The 26956-nt window shown below is 39.9% G+C and overlaps 1 long non-coding RNA gene across 4 annotated transcripts in view; it reads right to left on the bottom strand.

Annotated features, from left to right (window-relative positions):
- Nucleotides 1-244: 244 nt before the first annotated feature.
- Nucleotides 245-26956, bottom strand: part of LOC106505126 (uncharacterized) — a 42769-nt gene continuing 16057 nt past the window's right edge. For 2 of the 4 annotated variants that reach the window (XR_014818341.1, XR_014818342.1), the window contains exons 3-7: nt 18564-18603; nt 12474-12559; nt 11188-11312; nt 4458-4522; nt 245-1774 (exon numbers count right to left, since the gene is read on the bottom strand). This is a non-coding gene — a long non-coding RNA (uncharacterized LOC106505126). The remainder of the gene's footprint in view (nt 1775-4457; nt 4523-11187; nt 11313-12473; nt 12560-18563; nt 18604-26956) is intronic. The other 2 variants (XR_014818343.1, XR_001299235.3) reach the window with 2 other exon arrangements.

Raw genomic sequence — 26956 nt, forward strand, 5'->3', positions numbered from 1 at the left:
CAAAGGCAATAGTTTGCATCTATTAACTCCAGATTCCCAGTCCACCCCACTCCCTCCTCTCTCCCTTGGCAACCACGAGTCTGTTCTCCAAGTCCTTGAGTTTCTTTTCTGTGGAAAGAGGCATTTGTGCAGTACATTAGATTCCAGATAGAATTGATATCATGTTATTTGTCCTTCTTTTTCTGACTTACTTCACTTAGTATGAGAGTCTCTAGTTCTATCCATGTTGCTGCAAATGGCATTATTTTGTTCTTTTTATGGCTGAGTAGTATTCCACTGTGTATATATACCACATCTTTTTAATCCATCCATCTGTCAATGGACATTTAGGTTGTTTCCATGTCTTGGCTATTGTGAATAGTATATGCATCTTCTTTATCCATGCATCTGTTGATGGTCACCTAGGTGGTTTAGACAATGTTTTATTTAAACTTAATATTTCCTCAACTGTTAAAAAAAGGATAGTAATAGCACATGATTTATGAAATGATGTGTATCCTGAACATACAATAAAAGGTATGTTTGTATTTGTGCATGTGAATAACATTTTTGTATATATTTTATCAGATTCCAATGAGTAGCATTTTGAGCAATAAGGACAGAAACACTCCAGGGTAGAGTAGAGTTTATTTCTTCAATGTCAGGTTTTCTCATCTAAATAGGAATTAAATGTGAATCAAGGAAAAGATTAACTTCAGGCTGGATAAAAATGACACTGTCTTAAGAAGGGCTGTGGGGGGAGGGGAAGGAAGGAAAGCCCAAGGGAACAAGATGTGCCTTTTCATCTTCAGCAACAAGAGCAGTCAGCGGGCTCCCTGGTGGGGTTGGCTGAGGACTCTCCTGGGGGCGTCCATTCTGTATCATTTAGGATGAACACCTTGGGTTGTAGAGAGACCAAGGCAGGGCTAAGTCTCACTGAGCCCTCAGAACTTTGGGTCTGTTCCTGCTGACATGGTATATTCACGTGCTCCCTTGATATGTAACTTCTTGAGTTTCTTCCAACATTTGTGCCAGAGTCTGAACCAGCTTCAGTGGCAAAACTAAAAAGATAGAGGCTAGGGGCCCTGTGGGAACTGTCCCCAGGCTGAGGCTGAGCTAAAAACTCCCAACTTTCAGCTAGAAGGAGCTCTTGGTTTACAATTACACCAGGATGGATTACCTGAAAACTCAACCTTCAGGCAAACTGTGATTAACTTGACCAAAGACATCTGGGAGAGCCATCGATGGCCTGAAATTATGACCTTCGTATTCTGGCCTGAAACTAGACACCACTGGAATTGCCTTCCTGCAAGACTGCAGCACAGGGGCCTTTGTTTGGTATTCCAACAGCTTTTTTTTTTTTTTTTTCTTGGAGCAGTTCAGTGGCTTGTTAGAAAGCAAACTCCAACTTGCTAGAATCATGGGAGAAAAAGAATGAATGCCCCAATGATTAGCAACTGCTAAATAAGTAGATTTTATCAGAGCAGTGGACTCAATAGAAAATTCAGTGCTTGAAAGAAAAAAATCATATGCTCACAATTAAGCTGGGCTTTCCTGCTGGATACTGTGAAATCACAACAGGCTGTCAGGATTCATTTTCAGTTGCTGTTATCAGCCCATGAAGAAAGGTTGACGTGAAATGTGAAACAGACTTACAGGTGCTAAGGCAAGTCATTTATCAGTGTGAAGCAGGTTCCCTTTTGTTCTCTGAAAAGCCTTGGGAACCTTGGTGACCTCTTTTGCGCTTGTGAGTTGACATCCAGCAGCAGTCACAGAAGCAGGACTTGGAAAGAAACTACGGAAATTTTTAAAAAATCAGTGAGAGTGTCCTTTGAAGCTCAGCAGTAATGAAGCCAACTAGGATCCATGAGGATGTGGGTTCGATCCCTGGCCTCGCTCAGTGGGTTAAGGATCCAGTGTTGCTGTGAATTGCCGTGTAGGTCACAGACACAGTTTGGATCTGGCATTGCTTGACTGTGGTTGTAGGCAAGCAGCTACAGTTCTGATTCCACCCCTAGTCTGGGAGCTTCCATATACCACATGTGCTGCCCTAAAAAGTCAAAAAAAAAGAAAAGAAAATCAATGAGCCCTCCCCCTCAAAGGTGCCTTTCAAGAAATTCTTTGGGCTGAAAATTAAAGTTTTAGAGACCTGTCAACTATTTGCTTCTGTCCTTTCTTCCCTCTCCCAGCCATTACACTGCCCTCTAATTCTTGATATTTTGGTCTTCAGGGGATTTGAAATGATTTTTGCCTCTTCAGGGTGCAACCCCCCCCCATGCCCCACCAGTAAGAGCAAGAGGACGGCAGACCTTATGTTCACAGGCTAAGAGGACAGTGGCCACATTCACAGAAGAAAAAATCGATAAATAGGCCCTTCCTATTTGGGCCACCTGAAGCACCCACAAAATGGGTGAAGTGGGAATACCTAGATGTATAAAATTAAGTCAACATTCAAAAAAAGAGCCGGTGAAACAGGTGAAAAGATCAAGCCATTTGTGTCCATGAATCTCTCCCCCTCCTCCAATTGCTCCAATTTTTATCTTTGGAAAAAAATAAACATAAATGAGGGTGTTCTACTGATCGTTATAAGAATAATGAAGAGTATTTAATAGCTTTGGGGACACTGAACATTTTGCTAGAGTTGAAATCCCTCCGATAAATTGGAAATCTTTTGGTTTACTGAGAAAGAACACATGGACGTGCTTGATAACAAACAGCCCCACTTCCTGGAGGAGGCGCTCATGTAGGAAGGGCTATGGGAAGAGGCTGTGCAGAGATGAGCTACCAGTAGGTCAAAGCTCTATTGAAATATGCTCATCAGTGGATTTTTTTCCCCTCAATTTCCCTCGATCTTCCTACAATTTATTTCTTAATATATCTTTCTTGGTATTTAAACTTCCTTCTCCAAAGATTCCTAAACACGAAACTCAATTTTGTAATAAAGATTTGTTATTCCATGGGATTATGAACATCTTTATGTAAATAATCTAAGTGAGAACCTTGGGTTGAACCCCTAGAGGTTTCAGTAATTTACAAGGAAAGACCCTAAAGGAGAAGCACTGTTGAAATACAGGCATACCTCATTTTATTACACTTTGACAATATTGAATTTTATAAATTGAAGGTTTATGGCAACGCTGTGGCATCCAGCGAGTTTATTAGTGCCATTTTTTCCTACAGCAGTGGCTCGCTAGGTGTCTCTGTGTTACATTTCGGTAATTCTCAAACTTTTTCATTATTATTATATTTGCTAAGGTGATCTGTGATCAGCGATCATTGATATTACTACTGTAACTTGCTGAAGGCTCAGATGATGGTTAACATTTTGTAGCAATAAAGTATCTTTAACTTACGGTATGCACTTGATAGCAATAGACAAACACCTGCAGCACTTACAGAAACAGTTGGCAAGACATAGAGGCTTGAAAGTATCTAGGACCCAGGTACTTCTTAAGGGGGTGTAAGAATGTGGAAATAATGCAGGATGGTGCATAAGGAGCACCAACAATGAATGGATCCAAGAGAGGACTCTGGGAAGAACAGGACAATGAGAAGAAAGGGAAGGTCTTAAAGGGACTTCTCTGATGCTCAGGCCAGGGCTGGGGAAGGAGGGGTTCCTGGGCTGCAATAGGCTCACACACATGCCTGGTTTATTGCACCTCCAGTTCTACACAGCAGCAATTGCCTGGGACTCTGGTTTGCTGCATCGGTACCAATTACTCCCTATTGTTTATCCCTGGCCAGAAGCAGACATTTACATTACTGAACCGGCCCTATAAAAAGCTTCAAAAATGTTTTCCTTGTATCCTCTGGGTCAAGTTCACCTTGTTGGAGTCTTGCAGCAAGAAGAGAACAAGATGGTTAAAGGGGATGAGAGCTGATTTCCCACCCTCCGCCTCCATCCCTCTCTCTAGAAATTCTCCTGTTCGGGAAAGTACCTGGACCCATATGAAGGGTTAAATAATAGTTTGACTAGATAGGCAGAAACCTACCCCCGTAGCCACCCAAAAGTCACCACCAGGGGAGCAAGTGGGTTCCACACAGCATGGAAAGGAGAGCGATCATTGGTTGGCTGGCCCCAAGGTCAACGTTGAGACCCCTCTGTGGGCCAGAAAAGACCCTATAAGGGGAACTTTAAACTTCATTTTACATTTAGCATAATTTTGATCATGTTTGTATGAAGGTTACAGAATACACAAGATGCTGGTTCCTGTCTGCCAGAAGTTTACCACTGAGTTCCAGAAACAGAGAAATACAAACTCAGTGGATGGCAACTCCACCCTTCCCATTGCTCAGCCCACTAGTCCTTGGATGACTTCATCTTTGTCTCCTCTCTTCCCCTCACACCCACCTCCCACCATCAGCAAGCTCCGTCAGTGCCATGTCCAGAGTGGACTCAGCCTGACCACTCCCACCCCTTTCTCTGCTGCCACCCCAGCTAAGCACCTTACACCAGAAGCACCTCGATTGCTTCTTACCTGGTCTTCTTGATTCTTCTCTTATCCATGGCAAGCTAGTCTCAACATGGCAGCCAGGGCGATCTCTGGAAAGCACATCAAATTTTAAAGTCCCACAATGGCTCCCATTTCAAAGGAAAAGTCAAAATCTCCCCGGAGGCCTAGAAGCCCCTACGTAATCTTACCCCCTTGCTCTCCTGACTTCATCCTCCACCCCAGACCCATTGCCCACTCGCTAGAGCTCCGCTGTTGTCCTGGACCTGTCCCCTCTCTCTTTCTCCCCACCTCCTTAGGACTCTGGCACCCTTTATTCTGTCTGCCTGGGTCACACCCTTCTCTGAACCAACCCACTTTCCTTTTGCAAGTCTTTCTCTAAAAATCCCTTTCTCAGTGAGACGGACCCAGATCCCCGTCCCCCCAACCCTCATCTAAAGTTAGCATCTGCCTTCTCCGGATCTCCTCTGTCTCTCTCTGTTTTTTCCATAGGACCTAACATACTGTATATGTTACTTATTTATGATGTTTATTCTTCACGCACTGGAATTGAAGCTCCACATGGACATTTTTGTTTGGTTTTTTCCCTAGTGTAATCCAGAGAGGTTAGAATGAATGAATGGATGAATGAATGAATGAATGAATGACTAAAAATGGTCATTAACAAAACTGTGTTTGTTAAATGCTGAAGTATAGATTAGGGTTATAAAGTTAACAAAATGGGGAATTCCCATTGTATCTCAGCAGGTTATGAACCTGACTAGTGTCCATGAGGATGCTGGTTCAATCCCTGGCCTTGCTTAGTGGGTTAAGGATCGGGTGTTTTCCTGAGCTGTAGTGTAGGTCACAGACACAGCTGGGAACTTCCATATGCTGCAGGTGTGGCCCTAAAAAGACAAAAAATAAAAAATCAAAAATACATAAAATAAAATTAACAAAAGGGCACTCTCATGTTTCCCTAAATAAGTATATATCACCAAGTTGCAAGAGGACTTAATTCGGGGAGAATTTTGTCCCTTCAGCTTGAATTCAGACAGTTCAAGAACAAATGTGTGCTCTTTAAAGATAGAGCACTTCAAAAATAAAGACAATACCCAACTTCTGACCCACTCTTGAACTTTGGCATTTGTTTATCCAAGCAATCACATGGATCTTTAGAATTAAGAATTTTGAGTTGCACGTCAGGAATTCATAACGGCTATTCCATACTGTGGTGATTATTTAAGGACAAGAAAATGAAAATGCAAAAAAAGAAAATCAGATAGGTATTAAGTACTATTTAACAGTGGATTCACATGCTGTCAGATCTAATGCATGTCCAGTCATGCATTTTCCAGCTGTTTTAAGGCTCAGAGCAGCACTGAATCTGTCCTGAAAACTGTGTTCCTACAAAGAAGACTATTAGCACCCACTGGGAATATTCAGGTTGGCTCCAAACTGGCTAATCTCGGAGCCACTGCTCCAGGAAAGAATTTTTCCCGTAATTACAGGAACTTGCAGCCATGGAAAAATAAAAGGCAAGAGAAATGGAGAAGTAGGTATTCTGGAAATTGTCATCTTGGTCAGAGAGAAACAACTGACACAGAGAACACAATCCTATCATCATCCCTCATCCACAAACGTGAATTGGTCCTACTGTTTCATTCTGTGAATATCTGAAAATGAGACAGTAATTGCTCACATCTTTAATTTGAATAAAATCATCTTTTGTGATTTCTGGCAACCTCGATTTGTTTAGACTTTTTGTGTGCATGAGGACATACTTATTTAAAAGTATTTTATTGTGTTCAGGTTAGCGTGCATATTTTAACATTGCTTTTTTTTTTTGGTTTAAAAAAAGACATGCTTATTGTCGAGAATTTGTACTTAAAGGAAACAAATGAAATCACTTCTAATCTCACCATACAGTTAATATTTTTATGTTGGTTCTTTTCAAGGCTTTTTTGTGTGTGCTTGTACACTGACTCCAGATTTCCAATCAAATTATTTTTTTTAATTTTTATTAGAGTTGATTTACAACGTTCTTTCGAATTCCTCTATACCGCTAAGTGACCCAGTCATACACAGATATACATTCTTTTTCTCATATTATCTTTCATCATGTTCTATCACAGGTGATTAGATATAGTTCCCTGTGCTGTACAGCAGGACCTCATTGCTTCTCCATTCTAAACATAATAGTTTGCATTTATGAATCCCTAACTCCCAGTCCATCCTACTCCCTCCCTTGGCAGCCACAAGTGTGCTCCCCACGTCTGTGAGTCTGTTTCTGTTCTGTAGATAGGTCCATCTGTGTCATATTTTAGATTCCACATGTAAGTGTCCAATCAAATTATTAAGAGGTCGTCTTTCTTCTCTTCCCAGGGACTTTTAAACCTCCATGACATGACCCAAGGGGCAGCCTCCTTTTATCATCCCTTTACCGACAAAAAAACAGGACTTTTAACCATCAACTAAAGAGCTCCTTTTTGAGGACTTGCTGCCTTTGTTGCAGCCAAATTCACATTAGAATTGGACCCAATTTTTTTAAAGTATCAAAGAGCAGGCAATAAGTGAACATCATTGTCAGCACCACTGGTTCCTTAACAAACGGCACTCAGCTATGGTTTCTTCACGATGGCGTAAATAGCATCTCCACTGTGTGATCATGTGCTCCAAGCAGAAAAACATTTTCAACATCAAGAAATTATACTTACAAAACTGCACCAAAAAACAAACAAAAAACTTGAAGGTTTCGAAATAGGTGCACGATTTTTAAAAGAGGGCTATTAAGAGTGCTATTAATTTTTTTGAGTGCTATATGTATATTTGCATATGAACATACATATATGTAATGAATGTATAAAATATATACAAGTGCGTTTTTGTACATGTATATAAACATTTACAAGCTCCAGTATTTTCTTTCTGCTTCTTAGGGGATATATCTATATCTATGTATTATACCTATGCCTATATCCATATCTAAATCTAAATATCTACACCTATGCCTATGTCTATATATCTATACTTAGATCTATATATCTATACCTAAGCCCATATCTATATCTATATAGCAGACCTATGCCTGTATCTATACTCTCATTTTGAAAACTACTTGCTAGAGAATATGCTTTCTACCTGTAAATAGTTTACAACTGAACATGGACATTATTGACTCAAATAGTAGAGAATAATTACACAAAGGCCATCCAAACCATGCATGCAAACACAACCAATACCCATGAATGAATGAATAATATATGTACCCCACTTATATACAATGGTTGATTTCAAATCCAGCAGTTTTACAGAAGAAAAAAGACAGGGAGAAAAAAAAAAAAAGCTTTCATTAAAAAAGCACCAGAGGGGAGTTCTTGCGTGGCTCCACAGGTTAAGGATCTGATGTTGTCACTGCAGTGGCTGGAGTTGCAGCTGTGGCACCAGTTCGATCCCTGGCCTGGGACCTTCCATGTACTACAGGCACCGGCCAAAAAAAAAAAAAAAAAAAAAAAATTTAAAATTGAAATAAAAAAAAATAAAAACAAGCACCAGAGAAATCATGGTGCTTCAAGAAACACGTGAAAGAAGGAGAGGAAGGGCTGGACAAAGCATTGCTGAGATGAAATTCCTGGCATGAGTGAGTGTGGGTGAGGACCTGGTCTTGTGAGTGAAAAAACACATGAAAGTTTAATGCAAACACCAGATGGCCTGAGATGGGGAGAGAGATTTCATAGGTCCTAGGAAGAGAAGGGACATTTGCAGCACATTTACAGCCCATCATCTTTCTAGATTATTGAGAAAAAAAATCGAGTTTCAATCTATATTTACTCTTTATAGAGCTCCTGCCAAGAGCTTCAGACCAATTCAGAAGGGATAATGCAAATTGGCTATCCAATAACATTAAAAGTATTTCTAGGAGCTCCCGTTGCAGTTCACCGGGTTAAGGACCCAACGTTGTCTCTGTGAGGATGTAGGTTTGATCCCTGACCTCACGCAGTGTGTTAAGGATCCATTACTGTGGTTGTAGCATAGGCCCCAAATGTACGTCCGATTCGACCTCTAGCCCGGGAACTTCCACATGCCACAGGTGTGCCCATAAAAAGAAAAAAAAAGAAATTATTTCTACTAATGACTTCCTTCCTTTGAGGGGAATAATTATCTTGGGAGTTAAAGAGCACAGACCTCATGGTATGTGATGCATCAGTAACTTTGCAAAAAACTTGAACTTTCACAGTAGTGATAGACAACACCAGGAAAGGCCTTTTGAAATACTGGGGAGCAAGGCTGGGAATTCCAAGTCAAAATTTTCTCCTCTAATCTGTGGATCTGGAGTTCTCATTGTGGCTCAGGGGTAACGAACCCAACTAGTAACCATGGGGATGTGGATTCGACCCCTGGCCTCATTCAGCAGGTTAAGGATCTGGCGTTGCCGTGAGCTGTGATGTAGGTCTCAGATGTGGCCTGGATCCTGCATTGCTATGGCTGTGGCATAAGATGGCAGCTAAAGTTCCGATTGACCCCTGGCCTGGGAACCTCCATATGCAGCAAGTGTGGCCCTTAAAAGCAAAATAAATAAGTAAATTAATTAATTAATGGATCTTTCTTCTCAGTGCTATTTGCTCCCCATCTTTGACCCTCACTGAAGATGTCCATCCCATTATAAGGTGTCCATCCCATTATAAGATGTTCTTGAAAATAATACCTGGAGGTACCACTCCGTTTCCCTGGTTCTATCTGCTCCCTTTTCCTCCCCATAGGAATTCACCCAGCATGGTGACCTGCGTTGGGTTTTACTGGCTCTGCGAAGATGGAGGAAGGGCACAGTTCCACTGACACACATGAGCCCCATCAAACTTCGGGAACTTTTTCTGAAATGTTTACACTAGAGGCACCTGGAACACATGGACTTTCTCTCTGCAAATGTTTAAAGTTTTCTTCTGCTTGGTGGCTGCTGTCTCCTCCTTACTTCCTGTCTTAGGTCAAGATAAATGAATTTTCCACCAGGAAAGCCATTTAGATCTCTGAGGTATTTAACTCCTAAATTCATGCTATATAGTCCCTTGCCTTTAGGTTTTCGCCAGCTCATTTTATCCCAACATTAACTGTTGTTTTCGATGGTCCTACAGCCGCACAAGCTGTAAGAGTCCTCTGAAAGCCCCTTCCTATGCCAAGAGCTACCTCAGTGTATCTCTTCTGTATTCACTTCCCGATGGAGGATCAAATGGTAGACAGACCTGTGGTTACCAAGAGGGAGGAGGAGGGACTGGGAAGGACTGGGGGTTTGGGGTTCATAGATGCAAACTTGCATTTGGAGTGCATAAGCAATGAGGTCCTGCTGTATAGCACAGGGAACTATATCTGATCACTTATGACAGGACGTGTTGGAGGATAATGTGAAAAAAGAATGTATATGGATGTAGAGCTGAGTCATTTTGCAATGCAGCAGAAATTGACAGAACATTGTAAATCAATTATAATAAACATTTTTTAAAAGACGTAAAAAAAAATTTTTTTTTTGTCTTTTCTAGGGCCACACCGGCGACATATGGAGGTTCCCAGGCTAGGGGTCTAATTGGAGACCTACTCCAGAGCCACAGCAACGCCAGATCCAAGTTGTGTCTGCGACCTACACCACAGTTCATGGCAACTCCGGATCCTTAACCCACTGAGTGGGGCCAGGGATCAAACCCGCAACCTCATGGTTCCTAGTCGGATTCGTTAACCACTACGCCAAGACGGAAACTCCTAAAAAATTTTTAAAAAAGAAATTTTTGACCAAGCAGAGAAGAGAATGGTTATATGGAATTCATTATGCACTTATTGATCTTGCTCTCTAGAACATGCCCTCTGATATTAAGCCACTCTGCTCTATCACCCGTGCAAAGGAGGCATCTTTCAAAGACTCCTCAGGAAGGCTTAGAGCACTTGGTCCTGGTTTAGATATAGGACTATTATAGGATGATCTGAGTCATCAGTTTCCAATATGGAAAGATCTGGGGGTTTGGAGGGGTCGTCTTTAAATCACAGTCCTTAGAGTATCAATAAAGAGTTACCCTTTGGGATTAATATCATCGTGATGATATATTCCATATGTAAAATTGGGACCTAGGAGTCATGGCTCAGCAGTTAATGAACCCGACTAGCATCCACGAGGACACAGGTTTGATCCCTGGCCTCACTCAGTGCGTTAAGGATCCAGCTTTGCCAAGAGCTATGGTATATGTCGCAGACACGGCTCAGATCCCACGTTGCTGTGGCTCTGGCATAGGCTGGCAGCTGTAGCTCCAATTGGACCCCTAGCCTGGGAACCTCCAAATGCCAGAGGTGGCCCTAAAAAGACAATAAATAAATAAATAAATAAATAAATAAATAAATATAAAATTGGGACCTAAGGTATGACACACAGAGAAAGAATAGATCATGTTCAAACAAATGAAATGCTCAAAGAAATACATATCTCTATTCTGCAAGTAGGAACACATGACTCGAAGGGGTAATCCTCAGACTGGTTTCAGTCATTCTTAGCCTGATAAGAATCAGTCTTGTTATGAAATTATCTACCTGCTTTCAACTACCTACAATAAAGGAAAGAACAGTTCTTGAAATGAAGATAATCATGAAGTATGGCGCTTTGTCCCCAGCAGGACTGACCTACAGAGACTATGGACATCTGGGGTGGATATTGGGCAGAGGTCAGGAGGAAGGATTTGCCCAAACAGACAAACTGCATGTTTGTTCCTGTAGACATTCTCCAGAAAGCAGAAAAAGTAATCACCTTCTGAGGTTCCAAAGGACATGCTCAGAGTACAGCCGGGTGCCCTCCCTGTCCAGAGTCTGGTCCAAAAGCACCAACCTCTGAAGAGTCCTTCCTGGTTTGAAGGGATTGGTGTGGACAAAAAGCTGAAAACCAATAACATCAAAACAAATAAAAGGGGCCACTGATCCGGGGAGCTAGACACTAGCCAGCACCCAATGGTAAGTTAATAGACTTCTTAAAATCACTTTTTTGGGAAGGGTTATTTCATAAAGTTGAAAACACCATGCAGTTTGACAAGGCAGTTTTTTTCTTCGATTATGTCATTTACTATTTTGCTTAAAGAGGAAACTCTTTTATACTCTTGCCCAAAAGGAAAGTAGGGGGAGGGGACTAAGAAGGAATGTTATAGTTTGTATGCTTCTCTGGCTAACCCAAAAGAAAAGAATTGGCAAAATGCTATAGAAATAATGGCAGATGGTCCCTCTGGCTCCATATTGGACTTTATCTTGAAAAGACTGTTTATTCAATCATACAAGGTTCTTAAAAATTCAAAGAACTCTTACTTTGACAAAACATTCTTTCCATCATCTGGTTAGAATTCTTGGGCCAGTTGGCTCAGATCTGCTATTTCCTCCCCATGTGTTTTGCAAACCATGGGAGGAGGGGGGGAGTCATTATTTTGCAGGAGTCAGGAATGAGATACAATTATGGGGTCCTGTGCACAGGATGGATGGTATGGTCCCCCAAGCCAGCCAGCAGAGAAGACTGCTTGTCTGTGTGATTCAGTGGCTGCTGATTGAGTTTGGCCTGGCGTATCCATATAAGAGCCTTATCGGCCAGCTCTCCTGGTCTGTTTATTTAGAAAGAAACCGTTGTGTGATGTGGTTATTCTAACGAGGACTGCAGAGCAAGTACTGCTTTCGACATGATGAATCTGCAGTGCGAGTGCGCGCACGCGCGCGCACACACACACACACACACACACACACACACAAAGTCCCAGGGGCCCTCCTGCCTGGTAGGTAGGAAGAAGCCTTAGATGGGTGCTTGCGTATCTGAAATTCAAGCAGATAGATTTGGAGGCAGCTAGGGGGTTTGCTATCCTCAGTCTCAACCCACAATATTTTGGGGGGACAGTTTATATTCAGAAATCCAGTGTGTCGGAATGCTGGAATAACAGCAATTTTTGGTAATTTGCCTGGGTTTGGCGTTGTGCTTTCTTTGGCCTTAATCTGCTTAATTGAGACCTGAACTCTGGCTGGCTGCCAGCATTCACGGAGCATGTGGGCACCAGATTGATTTACCTCTTATTTCTGTCGACTGAAAAATGACATTCCTCCCACTCTCTTAGCCTCTCACCGCAGGGAAGTCATCTATTGAACCCACTTGCCTGAAAATAAATGAAAACTTTAAGTAAATAAAAAATAGAAAGTGAATGTACCCATTTTGGCACATACCCCCCATTCTCTAAAAATCTAGGTACGTTAACAAAGACTCCATCTCAAAGAGAAATCAGTAGTAAGCAAAAAATGTGGGTTTTTTTTTTTTTTTTTTTTTTTTTTTGGTCTTTGTAGGGCCACACCCATGGCATATGGAAGTTTCCAGGCTAGGGGTCAAATCAGAGCTGGAGCCGCCAGACTACACCACAGCCACAGCAATGCAGGATCCCAGCCATGTCTGCGACCTACGCCACAGCTCATGGCTATGCCAGATCCTTAACCCACTGAGCAAGGCCAGGGATCGAACCCGAGTCCTCATGAATACTAGTCAAGATTGTTACCTGCTGAGCCATGATGGGAACTCTAAAAATGCATTCTTATTGGGTTCACCTGGAAAGAAACATTCAAGCCCATGTTGTGTCTGTTGAGCAGCCTGCATGTTCAAGCGAGGACAGGAACTCCAGGCAAAGGTCCCCTAACCTTGCTTAGGTCCAGAAAGGGGAGAGTCGTGGGCACAGTGGGCTGTATGTGAGCCAGCATGAAAGGTCTGTTTTAGAGACACCAACAAAGTGTTCAGAAAAGGAATTCGTTTTGTTCCGGGGTGGGGGATGGGGGAGGAAGTTTTGTTCATGGAAGGGCCACATCTGAACTGAAATTCTTCCCCATCAGTAGCAGCCACATCCATACGTACTGACATGGAACAGCCCACAAGTAAAGTAAATACCCCCTTTACTTCCCAGTGAATCATAAAATATGTATGTTTATGCATGTATGTACATGTATGTGTTTATATGTATGGATACCACATAGAGAAAACACTGCTCTGTGCTTTTAAACCTATCTTTAAAATTATATTTCTTAAATCTTCAGGCATTGTGGTAAATTTAGAAGATAAATAGTTGACAATTTATGATGGTCTATATATGGTCTTAACTATTTTTCTATACCCTAAATGAACTATATATATATATATATATATATATATATATATACACACACATAAGTTTACACAATATACTATACATCTATACACTGTAAGTTTACACAAACACTATAAATTTACACAAATATAGTTTACACATATACACTATAAGTTTACACAAATATATAGTGTACATATATACACCATAAGTTTACACAAATATACACATACATATGTAGGTGCATATATGTCATTACTGGTTAGGTCTGTATCTTTTAAAAATATTAATTAATAGTTTTATTTAAGAATAAGTGGAGTTTCCATTGTGTCTCAGCAGTAACAAGCTTGACTGTATCCATGAGGATGAGGGTTCCATCCCTGGCCTCGCTCAGTGGGTAAAGGATTTGGCATTGCCATGAGCTGTTTTAGTAGGTCACAGACATGGCTCAGATCTGGCCTTGCTGTGGCTGTGGTGTAGGCTGGCAGCTGCAGCATTGATTTGACCCCTAGCCTGGGAACTTCTATATGCTGCAGGTGCAGCCCTAAAACGAAAAAAAAAAAGAAAAAAGAATTGACTTTCAACACTATGTGAGTTAGTTCAGGTGCACAATACAGTGATTCTCTATTTCTTTCCATCACGAAAGGGTTACCACAGTTAAGTCTAGTTACCAGCTGTCATAATACAGATATATTACAATATTACTGACTATATTCCCCATGCTTTGCATTTCCAGTCTATAATCCATTTATTTTTTAACTGGATCGTAATTTCCCTCAACTGTTTTAGTCAATCCCTCAAACACCTCCCCTCTGGCAAACAACTGTTTATTCCCTATATCAACCAGTTTGTTTTGCTTGTTCATTTGTTTTGTTTTTTAGTTTTTATATATAAGGGAAATCATGTAGTAATTGTCTTCCTCTATCTGACTTATTTCACTTAGCACCATGCCCTCTAGATTCATGCATGTTGTTGCAAATGGCAAGATTTCATTCTTCTTTATGGCTGAGTAGTATTCCATTATATACACATATCACAACTTCTGTACCCATTTGTCTTTCACTGGACACTTTGATTGCTGTATCCTGGCTACTGTAAATAATGCTGCAATGAACATAGGGGTGAATATCTTTTTGAACTGCTGTTTTTGTTTTCTTTGGAAAAATACCCAGAAACACTCAGAAAAAAAAAATTACCATATTGCATGGTGGTTCTTTTTTTTTTTTTTTTTTTAATGGCTACACCTGTGGTATTTGGGCTAGGGAGTCAAATCAGAGCTGCAGCTGCAGGCATATGCCATCGCCAAGGCGACACTGGATTCAAGCTGCATCTGTGACCTGTGCTGCAGCTTGCAGCAATGTCAGATCCTTAACCCACTAAGTGAGGCCAGGAATTGAACCTGAATCCTCAGGGGCATCTAATTCACATATAGATCATATTTTTGTATCAGACACTTAATGTTTTTTCATTGGAAGATTTAGTCTATTTACATTCTTGTTACATAATTATTAATTATTTACAGGTATGTGCTTAATGCTATTTTGTTAATTGTTTGGGGTTGTTTTTACAGTTTATTTTTGTTCCTTTCTTCATCTTTTACTCTCTTTCCCTGTGATATGATGACTATCTTTAGTGTTATGTTTGAATTCCTCTCTCTTTTTTGTGTGTGTTTATATTATAGATTTTTGGTTATCTTGAGATTTGTATATATATGATCATTTTCAGTTGCCAATCTCTTAAGTTTAAATGAATCTAAAAACCTGAATTTTTACTACCTCCTCCTCCATGTTTACTGTTTTTGACATTATATTTTTTCATATTTTTGTTTAACAGGTTATTCTGGCTATAGATGATTTTACTTAGAGAAGTCCCTTTAATATTTCCTGTAAAGCTGGTATAGTGGTGTTGAACTCTTAGCTTTTGCTTGGCTGTGTAATTCTTTGCTTCTTCAAATCTAAATGAAATTTTTGAAGAATGTTCTTGGTTACAGTTTTTTTTTCTTTTAATCACTTTAAATACATCATGCTACTCCCCTCTGGTCTGAAAAGTTTCTTCTGAAAATTCAGCTGACAGTCTTATGGTAGTTTCCTTGTATGTAACTAGTTGTTTTTAAGATTTTTCTCTTTATTTTTAATTTTTTGCCATTTTGATTACAGTGTGTCTTGGAATGGATCTCTTTGGATTCATCTTGTTTGGGACTCTCTGTGCTTCATTTTCAAGCATTGTCTGTGCTTTTTCTACCTTTCTCATTGATAGGTCTCTTGGGAGATGAGCTCAGGGTCTTCCTATTTCACGATCTTGCAGGTTTCTATCTTTTTTTTTTTTTCATTGACAAAAAATAGACATAATTTTTCAGTGTTTATTTATATGTTATAATGGAAGTGATTAGCTTTCTGTTAATTTATATACTTTTTTTCTTTCAGAAATGCTACTACAAAGGTGATCTGATTTACCTTTAGTGGCTGGAAACACTGACACTTTCTCTGGCTGAAGATATCTATGTCTGTGATTCATACATGACAGCTGTGTGGTGAGAACAGTGCAACCAGCCAAAATTAAGGCTACCTTTCCACATTTAAATCCTGAAGTTTTTGAGTTTTCTATTATAGATTAGAAGTTATCTAATCCTGATCCTGAAGTTACTGAAAGCATTAATTTTTCTCTTCTATAAAATAAGTATGCTGACCATACCTGTATCATGGGGTTGCTACAAGTCTTCGGGGAGACAGTATATACAAAACACTTAGCACATTCTTTGGTACAAAGTGAATATTCAATAAGTATCATAGATTGGTACATAAACAGTGAAATAAATACACACAGCATGTGACTTAGACAATAGAGTTCTCATTTCCTTAGAATTGTTTTACTACATTTCACTGATCTGTATAACAATTAAATGATCAGAATATCATAAAGAAATAGTCCAACACTTTCTTCTCTACTTGTAGTATTGATTTTCTTTCCAGATCTTCCATAATTCAAGTCCTATTCATTTAAGTGCAGGGGCTTTGTAAAGACCAACCAGGGTGGCCATTCCTAGTTGTTATAGCTCATTTAACACTAAGATTTAACATTGGAGTTCCCACTGTAGCTCAGTAGGTTGAGAATCCAACTAAAACAACATGGGTCACTTCAGAGGTGCAGGTTCGATCTCTGGCCTCATGCAGTGGGTTAAAGGATCTGGTTTTGCTGCAGCTGCCGAGTAGATTGCAGCTGTGGCTCGGCTTCAATCCTGGCTGAGGAACTTCCATATGCCCTGGGTATGGCCATAAAAAAAATACAGATTTAACATCAATGGAAATATCATTTTGAGGATCCCATTATCTATAGTGCCTCTGTCTGATGCATCACCACAGATAGATCTCCATAACTATCTAGGCCATTCAAGTAAATACAACAAAAACAGGCCTTTGCTAGATTTTTTTTGGTTTATAAGACTTCCTCTCAAGACCATGACCTTGAGGTGGCCATATTTATCACAGTACCTCCTGCAGCACATGGCAGCACATTTGGCTTATCCAGGACTTTTGCCATGAATGGGAAAGGAACAAACACAGCTTCCTATTGTTGAGTGAAGGTCATATGACATGTGACTTTGTCAGCTTGATTTAATGGCACAGAATTATGTGGACTTTGCCTGATTATGGATCTTTAGTGGCCTTCTCTATCCAAAGAATCAATCCCAGACTCTTTAATCTGTGTAGAAAAGGGAAGATATAGGCAGTTTTTCTGCAAGCATTAGGTTCTGAAAACACAATTAGTAGCTATTCGATATTTGTATTAGGAAACAGAGTCTATGCCACAGGGCCTGGGAATGTTATCTTACAGAAATCTGTGAGAAAAAAATCCAGGAAAAAAAAAAAAAAAGCATAAACACTCATGACGTTGGTATTAGGGGCTGTTTTCTTGAAAAATGGTCCAAAAGAAATTCAAATATTGAGTTAATAAATGTTCGATTCAGTACTAGTTTCAAGATATTTCCATTCAGGAGTTCCCGTCACGGCTCAGTGGTTAACGAATCCAACTAGGAACCATGAGGTTTCGGGTTTGATCCCTGGCCTTGCTTAGTGGGTTAAGGATCCGGTGTTGCCGTGAGCTGTGGTGTAGGTCACAGACGTGGCTCAGATCCTGAGTTGCAGTGGCTCTGGTGTAGGCTGGTGGCTACAGCTCCGATTAGACCCCTTGCCTGGGAACCTCCATATGCCACAGACGCAGCCCTAGAAATGGCAAAAAGACAAGACAAAAACATATATATATATTTTTTCATTCACATAATGAAGACTTTCTTGATCACCCTGGCTTCCAATGACCCAATTCTCCACCTTCCAAGTTCCTGGAGCAATGGTTTTTTTGTGTGTTCATCCCTTAGCCCAAGGCACGGTAGAGTGTAGGGTTAATTCTGGTTTCCTTGAAAATTCACCAGCTCCCGGTTTCCATTCTCACTTGATCCAACCCTGTATTTCTCTGTGACTGAACATAACCCCATCCACATGAACACCTGCTGTCATACAATTCCTTGTTAAGGAACTTCATCTATGGTAGGATCTTTGCAGCTTGGAGCACTTGATATGTGGAGTTTCCATGTTTCTTCATTCCTTCAGGAGTGAGCACACTTGATTAGCATTGTCATACTGTACTTTATTGCTCTGCAAGAAATTCCCTCAGGCCTGGAGGTGAGCCTATTTATGCTATATGCCAGAGAAGAGCCACCTGAGTTACTCTGAGCTGAGTTACTCTCTGTTGAGTGACTATTCTGCCCTGGGGTTAATCTGGGTAAGAATTCCATGAGTTTATGTTTTGTATCTGTGTAAAGCTACCGGACCAGTTGAAAGGAGATAATGATAAATGAGTGGAAATCAATAACAGAAAACAAATATACAAAGAACATATTTATAAATAAACATACCATAAAGAGACCCAAGCAAAGCAAATTGTAGGGTATTTGAAAATATCAATAAAAATGCAAAATCTCTGATAAAATTGAACAAAAGTTCATTATTTTTCTAAAAAAGAAGATTGGACTTCCACTCACCACCAAGACAGAGTATGAGGAACAGGATTTGCAAGAGCACCTGAAACAACAAGCAAACACAACAGAAAAAATATAAAATAATAGTTATCAACATTGGATATCAACAACAAAAGACAGTGATCCCTAAGAGACATAGGAAAAATAAGATAAGGCCTAGGATTGTTGCATATTTGTGCCTTGCAAGAGATTCCAGGCTACTGCATGGGGATGAAAAGCATAGAATGGGCCTCAGGGTTGAAGAGCCAAAGCTAAACATCCTGATAGGCTAAGGTGCTGGAGTTTACTGGGAAGCAAACAAAGAGGGAAGTTGCATAGATAGAGAACTCCAGAAATCTATAGAGGTTTTCCTTTATGCATTTAATAGGGTAGTTAGTGATCAGTGCAAAAAACAACATAATTCATTTAGCTTTGGGGAGAATATTCAGAGGTGGGGATAATTAGCACTGGATTAAACACTGCTCTGGTCCTTCCTAACACGAATTAAAATCGAACTGTCTGCAAGTAACTCCACAGCATCTCAGATAAAAGATGAAGAATATTTAAAGGAATCCAAAAATATCCAGCATGTCTGCCATCCAATCAAAAATAACCAGGCATACAAAGAAGCAAGGAACTGCAAACCATAATCAGAAGAAAAATCAATCAAAAGATTATACATTGAAAAAAGAAAGATCAGATAATTGAGCACATCACAAGAGACACTATGAACTAAAGCACAGAGAAAAAATATTTCTCAAAAAAAAAAATGGCAACCCCTTAAGGGACCCCTCACCAAAGAAGATTAACTGATGGCAACTAAGTATATGAAAAGATGTTCCATGGTATATCATTAAAGAAATTCAGATTAAAACCACCACAAGTCCTGCTATACACCTGTTAGAATAACCAAAACCCAGATCACTGACAACACCAAATGCTGATAAGCATGTAGAACACAGTAACTCTCGTTCATTGCTTGTGGGAATGCAAAATAGTGCAGCCACTTTGGAAGACAGGTGGCTTTTTACAAAATGAAACATACTCTTACCACATGACCCAACAATCATCTCCTTGGTATCTACCTAAAAGTGCTGAAAACGTATGTCCATGCAAAAACCTACACATGGTTGTTTATAGCAGCTTTAATCATGATTACCAAAACTTGAAAGCAACCAAGATGTTCTTCAGTAGGTGAATAAATTAAAAAATGATACATCTAGATGATGGAATATTATTCAGAGCTAAAAAGAAATGAGCTATCAACCCATGAAAAGACATGGAGGAAAAGGCATGCCTATTATTAAGTGAAAGAAGCCAGTCTGAAAAGGCTACATACTTTATGGTCCTATCCAAATGGCATTTTGGAGGAAGTAAAACTATGGAGACAGTAAAATGACCAGTGGTTACCAGGGTCAGGGGGAGGGATGAATGGATAGGTGAGGTACAGAAGAATTTTAGGACAGTGTAAATAGTCCGTATGATACTATAATGGTGGATGCATGTCATTTATACTTTTTTCCAGCCCACAGACCAGAGTCACTATAGTCTTGACCACACGAAGACAACACCAAAAGTCAACCCTAATGTAATGTAAATGATCTGTCAATGTAGGTTCATCAAGTGCAACAAATGTATCACTGGGGGTTGCGGGCGGTGCAGGATGGTGATAAGAGAGGAGGCTACTCATGTGTGGAGGGGGTATGTGGAGAAAATCTTTACCTTCTACTCAATTTCTGGTGCACTTCTCTAATAGAAAAAACAAGTCTTTTTAAAAAGTAATAGTTATTAGAACAACTTTAGACCAGTAGATTTGAATATTTAAATGAAAAGAAATTTCCAGAAAAATAAACTTAGAATAAATATTTAAAGAATTGAATCAATATTTAAAAATCTTCCTTCAAAAATCTCTAAGATTTGGAGTTTCCGTCATGGTGCGGCAGAAACTAATTCGACTAGGAGCCATGAGATTGCATGCTCGATCCCTGGTCTGGCTCAGTGGGTTAAGGATCCGGCATTGCCATGAGCTGTGGTTTAGGTCTAAGACATGGCTCAGATCCTGCGTTGCTGTGACTGTGGTGTAAGCCGGCAGCTACAGCTCCAATTTGACGCCTAGCCTGGGACCTTCCATATGCCACAGGTGCAGGCCTTAAAAGACAAAAAAAAAAAAAAAAAAAAAAAAAAGAAGAAGAAGAAGAAGAAATCTAGAATTAAATGGTTTCATGGTAAAATGGTAAAATTAGCTAAGTATTCAAGGAACAAATATTCTAATAATACAGAAATTATTGCAGCCCATAGAAAGAGGACACTTTCCCCAAATCATTTTATGAATATCATAAAATCTTTTTAAAAATTTTTAAGGCTGCATGGAAAACTATTTATAAATTTCAGTTACCATCGTCATCAATCACTTAAGAGTATTCTGTTAACATCCCCCAGTTTTAATATTGTTTCTCATCATTGTGGAGACCACCTTCCTAAGAAATGGAGAATTGTATGACACAGTTATTTCTTATCTATTATACAATTGGATTTTTACTTCTTTTTCTTTTTTTCTTTTCTTTTCTTTTTTTTTTTTTTTTTTTTTTTTTTTTTTTGCTTTCTAGGGCCACATCTGCGGCATATGGAGGTTGCCAGGCTAAGGGTTGAATCAGAGCTGTAGCCACAGGCCTCCTCCAGAGCCACAGCAACTCCAGATCCGAGCCTTGTCTGCAAACTACACCGCAGCTCATGGCAATGCCGGTTCCTTAACCCACTGAGGAAGGGCAGGGATCAAACCCACATCCTCATGGATGCTAGTCAGATTCCTTAACCACTGAGCCATGATGGGAACTCCACAATTGGATTTTTTATATACAAAGATATAACCTAGAATGATGGATTTGAGTTTTATATTCATGTGTTTTACTTTTCTCACTGCCCCTTTTCTTTCTTATTTTTCTATTATTGTTCACTACAAGTATGATAAAAATTATCCACATCTGTTCTTTATCTTTTTATCCTGGGGCAAGGCAAATGTGTATAGTTCCCTCAGCATAACAGGAACCATATGGAGCCCATGGAATTATATCTATTATCAGTTTACAAATTCAAACTTTTTCAAAGATTGTCCCCAAGCAGCCCAGGGTTCTAGGGTGTAAGAGTTTGCACTGTGATGTTTATTATACTCTGCAAGCATAGTGTAAAACATGCTTGCAGCTGGAGCCTCATCAGAGTGATTGGGCTTAAAAATGGTTCCCAGTGGTTTGCAGACTGTGCTGTGCATTAGAATTGCTTCAGGGGCTTTAAAAATCCCTGTTCTCAGTGCAGTGTAAAGACTCTGTATGATTTACCAATTAAATTAAATTGATAACCTAAAGGGTAAATTCACACTTTACCAATTAACTTAAAATATGTGGGGTAGAATCAGTGGCATCAGTGTATTCTTTTTTTTTTTTTTAATTTTCAAGGTGATTCCAACGTGAGAGTAATTTTGAGAAAAAGCAAGAGCTTAAAAAAAGAGAGAGAGAGAGAGAGAGAGAGAGAGAGAGAGATGCCTTTGCCTTATTTGGTCAGTATAAAGGAAATGCCAAAAGATTAAAACACACTTTCACTTGGTGCCATTTGCTGCCATCCTCACTGGGTGTCACACGTGTCTGGATAAAAATCTCATCCTACTCAAAGCCCAGTTAGTATTCTGAGGTACTATTGCCACGAGAGTATCCTTCTCAGAAATAGCAAGCACTGATATGACTAGCCCCCTGAATTTAATCTTGCTCTATTAAAAAGAAGAGAGAAAGAGGGAGACTGAGAGAAGAAACTCAATCCATTTGCCCAATTTTCAAGTCAATTGCTATTCACTCACCAAGCGACATCCTGGGCTTAACACAAGCTCTGTGTCTGTTAGGCTTAATCACATACAGTTGGCCTTCAGAGATCAGAAAGTGACATACAAGGTACGTTCCAGGCACCAGCTGGCTCCAATTCAGTGTCCTGGAAAGAGCTGTGCTGAACAGTGGGTCACTTTTCAGAGGATGGCCCACTGGACACCTCTCAGAAGACAATCGGCTTTGATCTCAAAGGGCAAGTTCATGCTCATGAAAATCTTTGGGTCGCACAGCTTCCTACAATGGGCTCAGTGTCTAGAGAATCCTTTCCAAGTTGTCTTCCTGTTGCAGGGAAACAATGAGGCCCTTGAATTTTCAATGAAGGGCTGCGTTGCCATCAAGCATTGGATCCCTCATGACTTCTTTAAAAGAGAAGTAACATTTCAAACAGTAACTCTCCTTTGCTATATAACGTTGCTGTGCTAGGTCGAACTGACATCTGATTGGTTGAGGTTAGAGATGTTCGTGATTATAGATTATTTGTAAAATGAGGGTCTGTGCTTTGAAATGGTATAATCTCCGAGATTATTTCTGGCTCTTAATTGTAAGCTTGTCTGATTTTGAGCACCTAGAGGTCGCTTCATGTAGCAGGGTTGAAACCAGGTAAAGGCTAGAGTCCCAATTTTACTATTTATCATAGGCAAATTATTTATTCTTTCTATTCTCAATTCTTGCACTTCTAAAAATGTGCTTATCATTATAGTTGCTCCTCCCCACCCCAGGTCTAGAGAATCTGATGCCTAAAAGCCTATGTTCTAGAATCAGGCTGCATAGTCTGAACCCCAGCTCCAGGCAGACTCAGCCATGTCACTTTGAACAAATTACTTAATATTCTCATGCTTCATTTCCATTACTTCTAAAATCAGAATTGGAGTGTCTGCTGTGGTTCAGCAGCAATGAACTTTCCTAGTATCCTTGAGGATATAGGTTAGATCCCTGGCCCCGCTTAGTAAGTTAGGGATCCGGTGTTGCCATGAGCTCTTGTGTAGGTCGCAGACAAGGCTCAGATCTGGCGTTGCTATGGCTGTGGTGTAGGCTGGCAGCTGCAGCTCCAATTCGACCCCTGGCCTGGGAACTTCCATATGCCTCAGGCACAGCCCTAAAAAGCAAAAATAAATAAATAAATAAAATTAGAATGTTTACAATGAATAAACATTCCTAAAGTGATCCCGGCGATTATGGAAGTTAATGTGCGTTAAACTTAGCATAGAGTCTGACAAATAATAAATAAAAATCATTGCTATCAACATCATACCATGAGTATAAAATGAGACTGCACAAATAGTAATCATAGGAGACTCAAGATGTGTACATCCCCATCTTCTGTATCCCCCCCCTATCTCCAGGAATCCTCAATCACGAAAGCCTTCCTAACACCTGAGGCCAAACCTGTGGGAGCATCAGTCTCAGCTAGGGAACCAGGAACAAACAGGGAAAACTCTTTATATCTCTGGTTCCAGCTCCTTTCTTATTTCTTCCTATTTTCTGAAACTCTGTACAAACATAACAAAGTGAGAGAAAATCTTATCTTTTCCTTTCTGTACTTAAGCCAGTAGACAGCTAAAAAAAAAATCTTCCTTGGTGTTCCAAAGAGGTAAAATAGAAATTTCCTCTGTGGGTTAAGACAGTGGAAACAAATTATCAGATTTTTTTTTTAAATTGAAGAACAGTTGATTTACAATATTACCTTAGTTGCAGGTGTACAACATAGTGATTCAATATTTTTAGAGATTATATTCCATTTAAAGTTATTACCAAAAAAAGACTATATTTCCCTGTGCTGTACAGTATATCCTTGTTGTTCATTCACTTTATACACAATAGTTTGTATCTCTTAATTGTATAGCCTACCTCCCCCTCCCCCTTCCCTCTTCCTACTGGTAACCACTAGTTCTCTCTATCTGTAAGTCTGTTTCTGCTTTGTTAGACACATTTGTTTTATTTTTTAGATTCTACATATAAGTGATAACAAAGTAATTGTCTTTCCATGTTTGAGTTATTTCACTGGCATAATACCCTCCAAGTCCATCCACATTGTTGCAAATGGCAGAATTTCATTCTTTTTTTATGGCCAAGTAGTGTGTGTGTGTGTGTGTGTGTGTGTGTGTGTGTGTGTGTGTGTATCACATTTTCCTTATCCATTTCTCTGTTGACAGGCATTCGGTTTGCTTCCATATCTTGGCTCTTGTAAATGACGCTGCCATGAATACTGGGGTGCAGGTATCATTTCCAGTTAGTGTTTTCATTTTCTTCAGATATATACCCAGCACTGGAATTTCTGGGTCACATGGTGGTTCTCTTCTTAATTTTTTGAGAAACCTCCATAATGTTTTCCGGTGGCTATGCCAATTTACACCACTAACAATGTACTGGGGTGAGATGTACATGTCCTTACCAGCATTTACTATTTGTAGACTTTTTGATGATAGCCATTTTGACAAGTGTGAGGTGTATCTCACTGCGGTTTTGATTTGCCTTCTCCGATGATTGGCAGTGTTGATCATCTTTTCATCTACCTGTTGGCCATTGTGTATATCTTTGGAAAACGCCTTTTCAGGCTATCTTCCCATTTTTAAATTGGGTTCTTTGGGTTTGTTTAATATTAAGGTGTATGAGCTGTTTAGATATGTAGGATATTAATCCCTTATCAGTCACATTATCTGTAAATATTTTCTCCCATTCAGTAGGTTATTTTCTCATTTTGTCCACGGCTTCCTTTGCTGTGCAAAAACTTTTAAGTAGATGTCACTTGTTTATTTTTGCTTTATTTCTTTTGGCAACAGGTCTAGAAAAATATTGGTGTTATTTATGTCAAAGAGTATCTTGCCTATGTTCTCTTCTACAGCCAAATTTGTTCAAGGCACAAAACTTAGAAGTGTTTTTTAGCAGTTCTAAGAAGTCAGAAACAACATCAGGAAACAGAATTACTATGTGTAATATGTCAGAAAATGAGCTTAAGAAAGTCAAAAATAATTTTTTTTTTTTTTTTTTTTTTTGCTTTTTAGTACCGCGCCCACAGCATATGGAAGTTCCCCAGGCTAGGGGTCCAGTTGGAACTACAGCTGCCAGCTTATACCACAGCCACAGCAATGAGGGATCTGAGCATCACTGTGACCTACACCACAGCTCCTGGCAACACTGAAACCTTAACCCGCTGAGTGGGGCCAGGGATTGAACCCACGTCCTCAAGATCCCTGGTTGGGTTTGTTACTGCTGAGCCACAACAGGAATGTCTGAAAATTTATATTCTTGAAGATACCTGCTGAGTAGCATTGAGAACTATGTCTACACACTCATATTGCAGCAGAACAAAGGGTGGGGGAAAAATGTATACATGTAAGGATAACTTGATCCCCTTGCTGTACAGTGGGAAAAAAATTAAAAAAAAAATAAGGATTTCCCGTCGTGGCGAAGTGGTTAACGAATCCAACTAGGAACCATGAGGTTTCGGGTTCAATCCCTGGCCTTGCTCAGTGGGTTAAGGATCCGGTGCTGCCGCGAGCTGTGGTGTGGGTCACAGACTTGGCTCAGATCCCATGTTGCTGTGGCTGTGGCGTAGGCTGGTGGCTACAGCTCTAATTAGACGCCTAGCCTGGGAACCTCCATATGCCGCAGAAGTGGCTCAAGAAAAGGCAAAAAGACAAAATAATAATAATAATAATAATTTAAAAAATTAAAAATTAAAAAATTAAAAAATTAAAAATACTAAATACAAAATAGGCATTTAGAAGAGGGGAAAATGCCACTTGGGATAAAGATAGGCAGCAGGGAGTTTTTTAAAAAACAGATTTGTGTAATTTAAAACTCCAAAGATGGCAGTGAGAAGCAGAGAGTATATGCAAAGAGATCACAAATTCACTTCTAAAGAATTGGAGTTCCGAAGTTCCTATCGTGGCTCAGTGGTTAACAAATCTGACTAGGAACCATGAGGTTGTGGGTTCCATCCCTGGCCTCACTCAGTGGGTTAAGGATCTGGCATTGCCGTGAGCTGTGGTGTAGGTTGCACACTCGGCTCGGATCCTGTGTTGCTGTGGCTCTGGTATAGGCTGGCAGCTATAGCTCGGAGTAGACCCCTAGCCTGGGAACCTCCATGTGCCGAGGGAGTGGCCCTAGAAAAGGCAAAAAGACCAAAAGAAAGAAAGAAAGAAAGAAAGAATTGGAGTTCCTGCTGTTGCACAGTGGGTAAATGATCCAGCTTGTCTCTGTGGAGGCATGGGTTCCATCCTTGGCCCAACCCAGCACAGTACATTAAGGAACTGGCACTGCTGCAGCTGTGGTATAGGTTGCAGCTCTGGCTTGTATTTGATCCTTGGCCCAGGAACTTCCATATGCTGTGGTGTGGCCAAAAAAGAAAAATAAATTCATCCAGAAAAAAATACACTATCTTTATTTATAATCTCATGAAAAAAAAAAACTTTGAAAAGTTTTATAAAACACAATAAAAGTAAGTAAATACTGTGGGTGGCGGGCATTTAGAAAACTTTTTAAAATCCTGATGCCCAAGCTTCACTCATAAAGAATATAAATTTGTTTTTGTTTTTGTTTTGCTTT

Source organism: Sus scrofa, chromosome 10 (assembly GCF_054392235.1).
Source record: "Sus scrofa isolate SSC_HxYL_T2T_F1_AM1 chromosome 10, Sscrofa_HxYL_maternal_Yorkshire_Landrace_v2.0, whole genome shotgun sequence".
Lineage (NCBI taxonomy): Eukaryota > Metazoa > Chordata > Mammalia > Artiodactyla > Suidae > Sus > Sus scrofa.